This window comes from Neoarius graeffei, chromosome 22 (genome assembly GCF_027579695.1).
Source record: "Neoarius graeffei isolate fNeoGra1 chromosome 22, fNeoGra1.pri, whole genome shotgun sequence".
In the NCBI taxonomy this organism is placed as follows: Eukaryota; Metazoa; Chordata; class Actinopteri; order Siluriformes; family Ariidae; genus Neoarius; species Neoarius graeffei.
In genome coordinates, this window is record NC_083590.1 from 12,397,656 (window position 1) to 12,411,941 (window position 14,286).

The window sequence follows — 14,286 nt, forward strand, 5'->3', positions numbered from 1 at the left end:
TAAATTTCATGACAACAACACATCTCAAAAAAGTTGGGACAAGGCCATGTTTACCACTGTGAGACATCCCCTTTTCTCTTTACTACAGTCTGTAACCGTCTGGGGACTGAGGAGACAAGTTGCTCAAGTTTAGGGATAGGAATGTTAACCCATTCTTGTCTAATGTAGGATTCTAGTTGCTCAACTGTCTTAGGTCATTTTTGTCGTATCTTCCATTGTACGATGCGCCAAATGTTTTCTATGGGTGAAAGATCTGGACTGCAGGCTGGCCAGTTCAGTACCCGGACCCTTCTTCTACGCAGCCATGATGCTGTAATTGATGCAGTATGTGGTTTGGCATTGTCATGTTGGAAAATGCAAGGTCTTCCCTGAAAGAGACGTCGTCTGGATGGGAGCATATGTTGCTCTAGAACCTGGATATACCTTTCAGCATTGATGGTGTCTTTCCAGATGTGTAAGCTGCCCATGCCACACGCACTAATGCAACCCCATACCATCAGAGATGCAGGCTTCTGAACTGAGTGCTGATAACAACTTGGGTCGTCCTTCTCCTCTTTAGTCCGAATGACACGGCGTCCCTGATTTCCATAAAGAACTTCACATTTTGATTCGTCTGACCACAGAACAGTTTTCCACTTTGCCACAGTCCATTTTAAATGAGCCTTGGCCCAGAGAAGACGTCTGCGCTTCTGGATCATGTTTAGATACGGCTTCTTCTTTGAACTATAGAGTTTTAGCTGGCAACGGCGGATGGCACGGTGAATTGTGTTCACAGATAATGTTCTCTGGAAATATTCCTGAGCCCATTTTGTGATTTCCAATACAGAAGCATGCCTGTATGTGATGCAGTGCCGTCTAAGGGCCCGAAGATCACGGGCACCCAGTATGGTTTTCTGGCCTTGACCCTCACGCACAGAGATTCTTCCAGATTCTCTGAAACTTTTGATGATATTATGCACTGTAGATGATATGTTCAAACTCTTTGCAATTTTACACTGTCGAACTCCTTTCTGATATTGCTCCACTATTTGTCGGCGCAGAATTAGGGGGATTGGTGATCCTCTTCCCATCTTTACTTCTGAGAGCCGCTGCCACTCCAAGATGCTCTTTTTATACCCAGTCATGTTAATGACCTATTGCCAATTGACCTAATGAGTTGCAATTTGGTCCTCCAGCTGTTCCTTTTTTGTACCTTTAACTTTTCCAGCCTCTTATTGCCCCTGTCCCAACTTTTTTGAGATGTATTGCTGTCATGAAATTTCAAATGAGCTGATATTTGGCATGAAATTTCAAAATGTCTCACTTTTGACATTTGATATGTTGTCTATGTTCTACTGTGAATACAATATCAGTTTTTGAGATTTTTAAATTATTGCATTCCGTTTTTATTTACAATTTGTACTTTGTCCCAACTTTTTTGGAATCAGGGTTGTAGATATTACCTGATGTAATTTAGGTTTTCTTTAAATTTATGTCAAAAAACTTAAATGTTTTAGAAATATTAATTTGGATGGAAATATTTTCTAATAAATGGAGTATTAGAATTATTTATTGTTTTGTTATAATTATGCAGTAAATTGTAATTAATTTAGGACTTGTTTAATTTTATTATTATTAGATGATTGATTACACACAAATTGTAACTATAGCTATGAATTGGGATCAATCTGTTTCTAAATAGTTAATTTGCAATATTTACATGTAACTCTATGTTCCATCCATTATTTACATGATTAGTTTCATTTCATTTTTCATTCTGTGCACTAGAATATATATACACACATAGGGACGTGCACAGGATTATAGAGGGGCAGGGGCTCAAAGTCAGAAAAAGGGCAGCAAGTGCATGATTTTTTTTTTTCCTGGTCCTTTCCAAAATATGGAAATGTAGAATTAAAATTAACGTACTAATAGGAAGGTAAGTACTTAGCTATGTGTCCTGTGTTGGTGAAAGTGATATGCAATTGCCATTTCTTTTGTGTCAGCAAAATTGTCACTCACATGCTCTAGAACCTGGATATACCTTTCAGCATTGATGGTGTCTTTCCAGATGTGTAAGCTGCCCATGCCACATGCACTAATGCAACCCCATACCATCAGAGATGCAGGCTTCTGAACTGAGCCCTGATAACAACTTGGGTCGTCCTTCTCCTCTTTAGTCCGAATGACACGGCGTCCCTGATTTCCATAAAGAACTTCAAATTTTGATTCGTCTGACCACACAACAGTTTTCCACTTTGCCACAGCCCATTTTAAATGAGCCTTGGCCCAGAGAAGACGCATGGATTAAAGTTTTCCGTCGCTACGACGGATTTCCGTCAACTGGGAGCGCTAAAGGTCAATAATGAGATTGATGCAGATCCTAGGAAGAAAAAAAAAAGGGGGTAGGCCCATAGGTCTGACACCGATGTGATTTAGAACTTCACCAAGCTGCTGTGATTGCCTGTTGTTGAACCCTTTCTTGTGCTATGTTTGAGTATATGTAAAGGAATAAGTTATTGCGCTAGATAGGCATAAATAAATATAGCCTCCGCTACTGTCTAGTCCCAGGGAGGCTAGGCATAAGCAGCGAGCCGCGGTGCTCGGCTTGAGTTTCATTTCTATCGGCGGCTCCAGCCCGACTTTGCACGCTCGTAACTCGGCCACTTGTTTAAACACTTGTTTAAGATGCCAAACTTGGCAGCCAATGACCTCTGCCCTCTCCCCAATGAACCAGCGCTGCCTGGGCAGGCCAGCCCCGCGCCTCGGGACGCGATTCACCCCGAGGCGCTCCGCATCAGTTTCCTTTTAACGGTGGCTCCACTGATGAAACAATTTGGCTGTCCTACTACTAGGCAACTACTTGCCTACTACTAATACTAGGCCTATTGTAGTAGTAGTAGTAGTAGTAATAATAATAATAATAATGATATTTGCCTATTGAAAGGTGATCAGGTGAAAAATCTAAACAGCCCTGTTGAAGCCGCAACAGTTGCTCAAGTTGCTCAAGTAAGCCTTTTGTAGGTTAAACAGGCTTCGGCAGACAACATCCTGGAAAGGCTGTATTTTTCTTTGGTTTGATTAGCCTACGATTTAATCTTTAAACATTATGGTTTCAGCAGTTCGCTTAAACATTGGAGGCTGCAGAGTCGGGCTGCAAGATTTCCCGACACTTGTTTAAGATGCCAAACTTCATAGTAAGGAGAAAATAATTCCACAGTATTTAGTGCCTCATCAGTCTCAAAAATTAATAGTGAAGGAGCAACGCGAATTAAGTCCCAAAAAAACATCTCGTAGGCCTATATTTTACATTTTCAAAAAAGTCCGGAATTGGAAGCCAGTCAGTGGAGTGTAATGAAGTGTCTCATTCACTAAGCACAAAAGGTCAGTGTGGCAGTTCGGAGCATGTGGGTGGAGCACAGAGGACGGCAGGACAGAGATCAGGTTCCAATTTTGTATTTATTGTCACACTTTTCAGTATAACAGTCACTCAGTCAGACACACACACACAACGGGTGTCTGTTCAGGGAAGAGCTCCTCTGATCTCTGCTCTCCCTCCTTATATAGGGCGCGGTCACTGGGAAGACACACAAACACAGGTTAATTGCTCTCAGGTGTAGTGATTCTGCCACTCACCTTCCCTGACTCCGCCCTCCTGTCACAGACCGGCGCTTGACCACGCCCCCGCTGCCACAGTCAGAAAACAGTGGAAGCTAATACTCCGAAGCTCAAAATTCAGGAAAGTGGCTCCGGTGTCGCAAGTGCACAAAAACAGTTATTTGAAAGTTAACCTAATGAATTTGTGCGTGCACGTGTGATTTCATGAAGAACTGGGACAATTGGCATTCGGTGAAAGATTCACACCAATGACTCATTATATTCACACGCGCCCTCTCGCCCACTGTTGCTTCGTTTTCCCGATTTACACGCGTGTCTGAAGATGGAGTTTTCAGAAATCTCCACTCTGCCCAGAGTTTGTGAAAGTAGCTGTTTTCAGTGACTGAAACCTCCATATACAGTACCAGTCAAAAGTTTGGAAACACCTTCAAATTCGATGTTTTTATTTCAAATTTTTTTTTCCTACGTTGTAAATGAATACTGAAGTCATCCAGACTATGCAGCAACACGTAAGGAATCATTTAGTAAACTTTAAAATGTTAATCAAACCAAAATATGTTTTAGATTTTAGATTCTTAAAGTAGGCACCTTTTGCTTTGATTACAGCTTTGCACACTCTTGACGTTCTCTCAATCAGCTTCATGAGGTAATCACTCGAAATGGTTTTCCAACAGCCTCGAAGGAGTTCCCAGAGGTGCTGAGCACTCGTTGGCTGCTTTCCCTTCACTCTGCGGTCCAACTCATCCCAAACTTTTTCGGACTGACTGACCTTCATTTCTTAAAGTAATGATGGACTGTCGTTTTTCTTTACTGAGTTGAGTAGTTCTTGGCATAATATGGATTAGAGCAGTACTCAAATAGAGCCATTCACTGTATACCAACTCTACCTCTTCACAACACAACTGATGGTCTCAAACACATTAAGAGGTCAAGAAATTCAAGAAATTAACTCTTGACAAGGCACAGCTGTAAACTGAAAGCCATTCCAGGTGACTACCTCATAAAGCTGACTGAGAAAATGCCAAGATGTGCAAAGCTGTCATCTAAGCAAAAGGTGCCTACTTTGAAGAATCTAAAATATAAAATATATTCTGGTTTGATTAACACTTTTTTGTTTACCAAATAATTCCATATATATTTCTTCATAATGTCGATGACTGACTTTAGTATTAATCTACAATTCAGAAAATTTTAAAATAATGAAAAACCACTGAATTAGAGGCGTTTCCAAACTTTTGACTGGTACTGTAGGTGTGAATGAGAGGTGCAACCGAATAAATAAATGTGTGTCTTTTTTATCTGGCTACATGTAGGCTATCACTGCACAAAGCCTCTAATGTTAAAATGGTAGTAATATTTGTTAAAATAATAGTAGGCTAATTTCCACATTAATTGGTAAAATGGCACAAGGGATGTGATGGGGGGATGGCCGTTTTATAAGGGGGAAGATTTGAGATTTTTATTTCAGAAAGGGGATGCCATCCCCCCACATCCCCCCCCCTCAACTCGAGTACTGCGTATAAGGCCATATTTCACCTGACACAGGCCCTTCAATTTCCATCACTAGAGCATGTCAAATTACTTTTGGTTTTGCCAGCATGGACGCGCTTCTTTTAAATGAAGGCACAGATGTGTCAGACATTGACAAAACGGTAAAGAATAAGTGGAGATGGGCTTGGCGAAATGAAATGGGCGATAATGGCAAGCTCCTGCTGCTGTGCCAAGGAAAAAGAAACAAAAACAGGCATCAGGTGTTGCCAAACTAGATGCCTTTGGCTTCACTGCGAAGAAGCAGAAAAAGTGAACTTTCACTTTACTTTTCTTGTTTCCTGGCTTTATTTCAACAGATTTTCTTATTTTTCTTTCTGTTCCACTCTTTTGAAAGCATGGTTCAAGTTCGACTGCACTTGCACTTTTCTCTTAACCACTGTTGTGCATTACTAAAGTATTATTGAAATAAATTTGCACTTTGCGCTGAAAACTTGATGTTTCATCATTTATAGCCAGTAATGACAATGGTAAAGTCTTGCCTTAGCTTTAGTCATTGTTAAAATTATGTAAATGTACTATAAGTAGGGGCCGAGGGGATAATGGACAACACGGCGTTTAAAATTTGACGCATCGGTGACGTGGTAGGGGCCAACGACATGGAGCTTTTTTTTTTCAGTCAGATGATTTTTTTTTTTGCTGTAATCCATGGAAGACGTCTGCGCTTCTGGATCATGTTTAGATACGGCTTCTTCTTTGAACTATGGACCCTTTTCACGTGACGTCACGACAGACGCGGCCGCCATTTTGGACATGTACTACCAGTAGTTTACCACAGCCAACATTGAGGAACGGCAGCTAAGAAAGTGTTTATTTTCAGCAAGACTTCCATCATGCCACTATATTGTTGTGCACCTGGATGTAGTAACCATCAACAAACAAGACAAGGGTTATCGTTTTATCGGATCGCGGTAGATGCTGACCGACGGAGAAGATGGATAGCGGCATACCAACGCTTGTGTAGTGACCACTTTGTTGGAGGTAAGATGAATAAAATTAGCCAGAAAAGGCATTACATTGCTGTTAACATTCCATTCTAGTTTACTGTAATTATGATCCGGCAGCTATTTACACCGGATCCAGTGTAAATAGCTGCCGGAGCCAACACTCGAGGTTCTGGAGTGCGCGCGCGTGCGCGCTAGCTCGCGGCTCCGGCCGGGAAGCGCGCGCGCGCCAGCTCGCGGCTCCGGCCGGGAAGCGCGCGCGCGGCTCCAGCAGCTGATTTCCAATACAGAAGCATGCCTGTATGTGATGCAGTGCCGTCTAAAGGCCTCTGCATGCTCTTGCGACAAGGCTTTCGCAGATAGCTTTTCGCAGACAGTTGTAATTTATTGTTGAGTGGGGAGTAATAGGCGTGCGCGATGTTATTCACCGTCACAACGCAAGGGGCCGCGAAGTCTCTAGGAGTAGTTGGTGGGTGTGGTTAGTGGAGTGTTTATCCTCCGGTTACTTATAATGACTAGAACTTTTTTTTTTATAATGACTAGACCTGGAGTCGTATAGATGTACGTACTTCCTCAATCAACCGCTCTTCATGCTGCTCCATCTTCGCTCGTGTTTTTAAAAATGCTGGTCGTGAAAACAAAACAAACCGGGAAAGTAGGGAAGCGGAAGTGCGTGTACAGCGGATGTAGAGTGGACCAATCAGAGCCCTCTTGTCTGCGACACTGTCTGCGAGGCTTCTGTGGTGGTCACAATTTTTGGGAGGTGCACGCAGAGCGTCTGCGAAGGTGGGGGGGCTACGCAGACGCTATCTGCGACACCGTCTGCGAGGACTGGGTTGTCAGCATAAATTGGCCTTAAGGGCCCGAAGATCACGGGCACCCAGTATGGTTTTCCGGCCTTGACCCTTACGCACAGAGATTCTTCCAGATTCTCTGAATCTTTTGATGATATTATGCACTGTAGATGATGATATGTTCAAACTCTTTGCAATTTTACACTGTCGAACTCCTTTCTGATATTGCTCCACTATTTGTCGGCGCAGAATTAGGGGGATTGGTGATCCTCTTCCCATCTTTACTTCTGAGAGCCGCTGCCACTCCAAGATGCTCTTTTTATGCCCAGTCATGTTAATGACCTATTGCCAATTGACCTAATGAATTGCAATTTGGTCCTCCAGCTGTTCCTTTTTTGTAACTTTAACTTTTCCAGCCTCTTATTGCCCCGTCCCAACTTTTTTGAGATGTGTTGCTGTCATGAAATTTCAAATAAGCCAATATTTGGCATGAAATTTCAAAATGTCTCACTTTTGACATTTGATATGTTGTCTATGTTCTATTGTGAATACAATATCAGTTTTTGAGATTTGTAAATTATTGCATTCTGTTTTTATTTACAATTTGTACTTTGTCCCAACTTTTTTGGAATTGGGGTTGTATTTGAAGTAACCAAGGTAAGACAGGCAAAACAATTGCACTTCCTATTATGGTACCTGTGCAATTTCCCAATCTGTCCATTCCACTTCTTAGAAATCGCAGTCCTGTATTCCACCACGAGCGGTAAAATCCATCCAAAAGACACCTCCGAAACTCTTCTTCCAAATGCTAAAATGGGCTCCTCAGCCACACGCAACGATGTGCCGTTCACGGTAACTCTCACCAAATCAAATCAAATCAAATCAAGTTTATTTGTACAGCGCTTTTAACAATAAACATTGTCGCAAAGCAGCTTTACAGAATTTGAACGACTTAAAACATGAGCTAATTTTATCCCTAATCTATCCCCAATGAGCAAGCCTGTGGCGACGGTGGCAAGGAAAAACTCCCTCAGACGACATGAGGAAGAAACCTCGAGAGGAACCAGACTCAAAAGGGAACCCATCCTCATTTGGGCAACAACAGACAGCCTGACTATAATATTAACAGTTTTAACAGATATAACCCTCAACTGTCCTCATGGGGCCGTCCTTCACAGGAGTGGGGCGATAAAACTCCGACCAGACACAGGGCACCAGGATGGATCAAGCAGGTCCGAGGGGCAGAAGAGGCCAGCATCTCAATCCCAGGATCAACATGTAACTCAGAGGGACAGATGGGGGGGGGGGGGAGAGAAAGAAAACACGTTGTTAGGTATGCCCTAAAAATGACAAGTATTAAATCTGTGTGGTAGGCTCGCAGAGACGAGAGTCTTTACATCAGGCATAACACACAATGGCATGCTAATATGGTAAAAAATATATCATGACCTGCTCTTGCTGGATGCTTGATTGGGTGATGGGAGCACACTCCTCAGCAATGATGAGATGCAGATGGGACCCTTAGGCCTGGCCAAGACAATTCAGTTACATTTCACCGGGTCTGGGACATGCGACAGAATGTCTGACGGCCGATTCCCTGCAGGCTACGATAGCCAGTCGAGGTCCCCACCGTCTCCACCAAAAGATTTCCTCTTGACTCCATGTAACTCAGAGGGACAGATTTGGCATTTCACTTCCTGTTTTGTCAAAAGACCGTGACCTGCCGTGTCATACTAGGCCACTTGTGATTGGTCAGACAATTAAGAAAGAGGAAAGAAACTACTGATTTCTTGTAAAGTTATATAAATGAAATGAGCGCATGTGTGTGTGAATGGAAACTTGTTGTTAGATTAAAAAATGCACTTTGACAGAGGGCCATTCTATCACAATGTGGACATTACAGGAAGATGCATTTGTACGAAAAAAGGCAGGAATATTGCCAGAAACACCGAAGCTGCTGGTATGGTATGAATTATTTGGTAAAATTCATACATGTAAAAGATGCAGTATAAATAGCACCAACGACAACACAAAGTATAAAATACACTTATTTCCAATGTGGTCCTCTTGATGCCAGTAGGAAACAATAAAATATAAGAGACAATAATAAACTGACAATTGTATAAACAAAAATATACGCAAACTGTAATTATCACAGAGTACAACTAGATTATGGAAATGGCACCAAAATGATTAAAAATTAGTTATATACACATCATAAAACTGGGGTTGGAATTTACTCCATAAAAACTGTTTCACCTGTTTCTTAAAATGATCACGTGTTTGACTAGATTGCAGTGATGGAGGTCGGCTATTCCACAAACACATCCCTGTAAACCTAAAAGAACTTCGAATGGTTTCCTTAAAGTGTGACGTCACTTACAGTACAGTCATATTCGACAAATTGGACCACAGCGCCAGCGACATTTCTTCACTGATTTCCTCGAGTATTTTGGAGAATGACACGAATAACGATGATCATGAAAAACAAGCATTACCAAAACAATTAGTTACACACAAGTGAACAATATTTAGAGTTGTTTTAGTTAGTCATTACCGAGGCTTTTCTGACAACACTGAATCAAAACAAGACACCCAACAACCATCAAGCTGCTTAGCTGCATCAGCAATTATTATGTTTATGCCCAAAGGAAGTCTCATCTCATTATCTCTAGCCGCTTTATCCTTCTACAGGGTCGCAGGCAAGCTGGAGCCTATCCCAGCTGACTACGGGCGAAAGGCGGGGAACACCCTGGACAAGTCGCCAGGTCATCACAGGGCTGACACCTAGACACAGACAACCATTCACACTCACATTCACACCTACGGTCAATTTAGAGTCACCAGTTAACCTAACCTGCATGTCTTTGGACTGTGGGGGAAACCGGAGCATCCGGAGGAAACCCACGCGGACACGGGGAGAACATGCAAACTACGCACAGAAAGGCCCTCACCGGCCACGGGGCTCGAACCCGGACCTTCTTGCTGTGATGTGACAGCGCTAACCACTACACCACCGTGCCGCCCCCCCCAGTCAAAATAACATATCACGCTTAATAAAAAAGTAAGGAAAGCCATAAAAAGTGTTTTCTTAAACTTTGAACTTCTCTTTGGCGGACTACTGACCGTGTTGTCTTGTTTGTCTTGTCCGCTTTTTGGCTGAAGATTGTGGGAACTGCATCTGGATTCAGTGCTGGCTTGTACAGTATTCCTAATGCCAGTGCATCCAAGTTGTTTGAATGAAACAATTTTCTTCAAAATGTTCTGAGCACATGAGCTGCGTGAAGCAGTGTTTGTTTACCCTCTTTCTGAGTTGCCGCGGGGGTTGGACTGTCTGCTACGGTAATTACAGTAGGCTAGCCTGGGGACGTCTTGATGAAGTTTTTCATGAATGAGTCGGGAGCATGCTAAGCGTGCTAACGAGTGCTTATGCTGCTAAGAACATGTAAAAACTCACGCACTTGCCTCCTCAACAGATTTTGGTAAGTCAGATTGTATGCAGATCTGTTTGTAGGTTGTCTAGCAAGGTTACAGCCCACAGGATGAGGCATCACGGCAGCATTACTTGTACTGGGGATATAAATATGAAAAGTTACCTCCCTGTATTCAGTCATGTAGAAATACATCAGCTGTTCACTCTTCCCTCGCTGTTGATCAGTGATATCAGTAATATCTTTCCCTGTCCACTTTTTTTTTTTAGAGAAATGGAATTTCATCTTTTTGCATATATAAACTTTTAATGAAATAATCTCCAGCCAGAGGCAGCTTCAAGCCTTACTTGCTATGCAGAGCTTCTGTGTCTTGCACTCAAATGACGTCAGAGCACTACCGGAAATGATCGGGGGGGGGGGGGGGATTTTTCTGATCGGTTAAAATATTTTCAATGGTGGCCTCCATGAAATCGTCCATTCTGCATAGAAATTTGACTTTTGGAGATGGATATCTTAGTTGTGTGAGCTCCTTATTTTCAATTTTTCACATGAATTGTTAATTTACATCATAATCTATCTTTTAAAAATGGTTTTTCTTTTCTTTTAACTACATGTTTATTTTGTCTTTTCTAGGAGTGAAATTAATTCCAGCAGAAGGCATCCGCATCTTCAGGAATCAGCAGTGAGTCCATGAGCTGTGTGTGTCCATACACTAATATTCAAAAATGGAGAGCTGTGATCTGGACACAGATAATGTGACCCCACCCTCAGAAAAGCGGTAAGCTGCCATGTTCTAATATTTTAGTCATTACCTGTTCATATCTGAAATATGGAGCGAGTAGATATGAAAAGAATAACTGAACAAAGCTTTTCATTCTGAGGATAAAGTTATCAGTCACCACTGTAAACATTCAGATTCTGTTCACTGTCAGTAAAATGATGTTCTTATAAAATAATAAAGCAGTTAAAGAGTAGAGAGTAGGTATGAGACGATACACTAAAGCCACGATACGAGTCGTATCCCAATACAGGCTTCACAGGACCAGACTGATTAGATGAATGAACCCTTTATCATCACTGTACCAGTGAAATTGACCATCAACCTGTCCTTACAGAGGGGGAACAGGACAGGAAGACAGGGATAAAAGAAAAAGAAACACAGTAGTAACATGAGGAGAGATGAGGAAAAAAAGCACCCCTGCATTATGCTCCTGTCAGGAGTACAGTTTGGGAACATTAAAAAACCTCCGCACATAAGCACACAATAACACAAGTCCACTTTAAAACAGGGGACTTAAGGGGGGAAAGGAGGGGGCAATCAGGGGTGGGGGATAAGGGGGAGAGGGGAGGAGGTAGAGATAACCCAGCGCAAGCAAGCAGCCGTCCGCTCCTGTAGCCATGAGGGCGCTGGTCACGCACCCACTTGTCACACTGGGGGTGAAAACGGTGATCACGGAAAGTTGGAGAAGGAATGCGAGAGCGTCTCCCAGCAGTGACCTTCAGGGGGAGATGTTGTCCCAGCAACGGCCTTAACCAAGGCCAGTGCTGTCTCAGGGAGCCGAATGTCGATAAGATAAAGATTGTTTGGTCTTTCGAACAGACGCAGTCTTTGCACTAGGGCTGGGCGATATGAGAAAAAATTATATCACGATATATTTTTTCAAAATTTTCAATAACGATATATATCACGATATAAATCAAATCACCATTTTTGTATTTTCTTTAATTTTCTGCTCAAAATATTACTTACTTACTTAGGCCCTTGGCTCCCTGCGGAGCATAGGCCACGGACAACCTCTCTCCAGCAATTGGTTTCAGTTGTCCGTGCTTCGGTAACAATAAATTGAACTGGGTGGGTTGTTAGCCCATCGCAGTAGGTTTTTTCTAGAGTTTTCCTTCTCCGAGCCATTGCCTCATTGGCCTAGATCCGCGAGGAACTAGTTTCCAGGGTGTACCACTAGGAGGTGAGGTTGGCTAGGATGCCGTACGGCAGGGGTCTTCAATCCTATCCGCAAAGGGCCGGTGTAGCTGCAGGCTTTCATTACAGCCAAATTGGAGGCTCACTTGATTGTTGATTGGAGACGAGGGTGAAATGATTAAACAAGTGAAATCAGGTGTAGCTCCTGCTTGGTTGGAATGAAAGCCTGCAGCCACACTGGCCCTTTGCGGATAGGATTGAAGACCCCTGCCCTACGGTTCATTGGCAGGCTACTTGATTTCACTCTTCGCCCGGTATAAACTAGGCTAGCCAACCCTCACAGCACTGGCTGTACTGCAAGGCACATGGACACCCCTTACACCCCATCTGCTCAAAATATGAACATTACAAATTAGTAGTTCCTTCCTAATTAACAAAAATAGCTTAACAAGCCTTCAAGTTTCACAGAACCAAAACAAACTGGATGCAGATTCTTTTGTTCTTTTTGTTCAAATTAATAAACTGAAAAATAAAAACTATATACCATTGTTAATCATTTGTGCAAATTCTAGCAGCTTTCAAATAAACATAAAAGACATATTGATGTGTAAACCTTATGCTGCAAGGAGAAAAAAAGTGCAATCCTGTACGTCAGTGTATTTAAGGTTTTGTGTAACACTTTGTTGTATGTCCGATTTTAAATATCCAAAATACCTCCACACAACCGAAGATCTCTGGCCCTTCTTTTCAACGATGTCCTCCAGGGCAGTGCTCTGACTTTCCTGTTCAGAACTCCGGTCAGTCGGCTTCTCGCTCATTTTTATAATCGCTTTGTTTCATGCTTTGTTGGAGAAATGCCGCGCTCCTGCAAACTTCACCACAGCCATGCTGTGCGTTGCTGCTACACGTGTGTGTGTTTGTGTGTGCACGCAACCTAACTTGACGTGGCTCTCTTCCAACTGATTGGTTACGTGCGGTACTGTTTAGTTATGATTGGCTATTTGCGTGTCTGTCAAAACTTCGGATGAAGTAATTTTATTGAAGGCGTAGGCTTATCGTAGGCATATCGTACGTGTCTAATTTCTAATCGTAGAGATTTTATATCGTGAATAACATCGTAATCGTAAAATCGCCCAGCCCTACTTTGCACGTCCACACCGCTCGTCCATATCTGTTCATTTCATCCATTCTGTTCAAATTGGTCTCCGAAATACTTATTCCTTGCAAAGCCGAAAGCTTCTCCAAGATGACAACCATATTGTGGTTCAAGTTCTGAATAGCCACAGTCTGAGTGCTGACAGCTTTGCCCACCACTTCAATCATATCGGGCAGCTTTGTGGGGCTTTGAACAGCTGTCACTGTTGTCTGATTTCCTCGATATACCAGGGCAATGCCTAATCCAATCAGCAAAAGTCCTGTAATCATGGTTCCGAATAGGTAGATATCTTCAGTGTCCTCCACAGAAAGAATTGCCAGGCACACGACCTGCCACCGCTCCCACGCGCCCATCATGTAACCAGCCGCGAACGTTCCGGCAGGACAGGTGGGTTCCCCCGAACCCAAGCTTCTCATCGAGAACTGTGTCAATTTCGTTAGGAGACTAGTTTATCAATTCCATGCTTTTTTTTTTAGTTTAGAAAGCAATGCAGAGAGAGTCTCTTCAAAAAGTATAGACAGACAAGACGAGACAAAGAAGCACAAACAGGGAAAAAAAGGAGGGAGAGGGAGAGCAGAGAAAATGCGACCGCCTTCCGTGGAAGCACGGAGAGAAGAAGGTGGTGTTGACACAAATCACATCACTGCAATATCAATAGATGACTTGCAACCATGTGATCAAAATGTGGTACGTCATGAGCATCCTCCATGATGGTGGATATACAAAGGAACTAGGATGGCAGCTGCTGAAAGCGTGTGCGTGAACAATGCTGAATTTTCTCAGTATTACCACGATTTGAACGGCTGAGTGAAGAGTCGATAAAAAGAGAAGATAGATGTGTGTGGTTTTGACCTGTATTATTTAAAAAAGTCAGACTTTTCTGAAGATAAGATGTTTC

At 42.7% G+C, this 14,286-nt stretch overlaps 1 protein-coding gene and 1 pseudogene across 6 annotated transcripts in view; both read left to right on the top strand.

Annotated features, from left to right (window-relative positions):
- LOC132870646 (NACHT, LRR and PYD domains-containing protein 12-like) overlaps positions 1-14,286 on the top strand; it is a 426,251-nt gene that overhangs the window by 240,497 nt on the left and 171,468 nt on the right. The gene's annotated exons all lie outside the window — the stretch shown is intronic.
- Positions 1-14,286, top strand: part of LOC132870647 (NACHT, LRR and PYD domains-containing protein 5-like) — a 147,381-nt pseudogene that overhangs the window by 121,430 nt on the left and 11,665 nt on the right.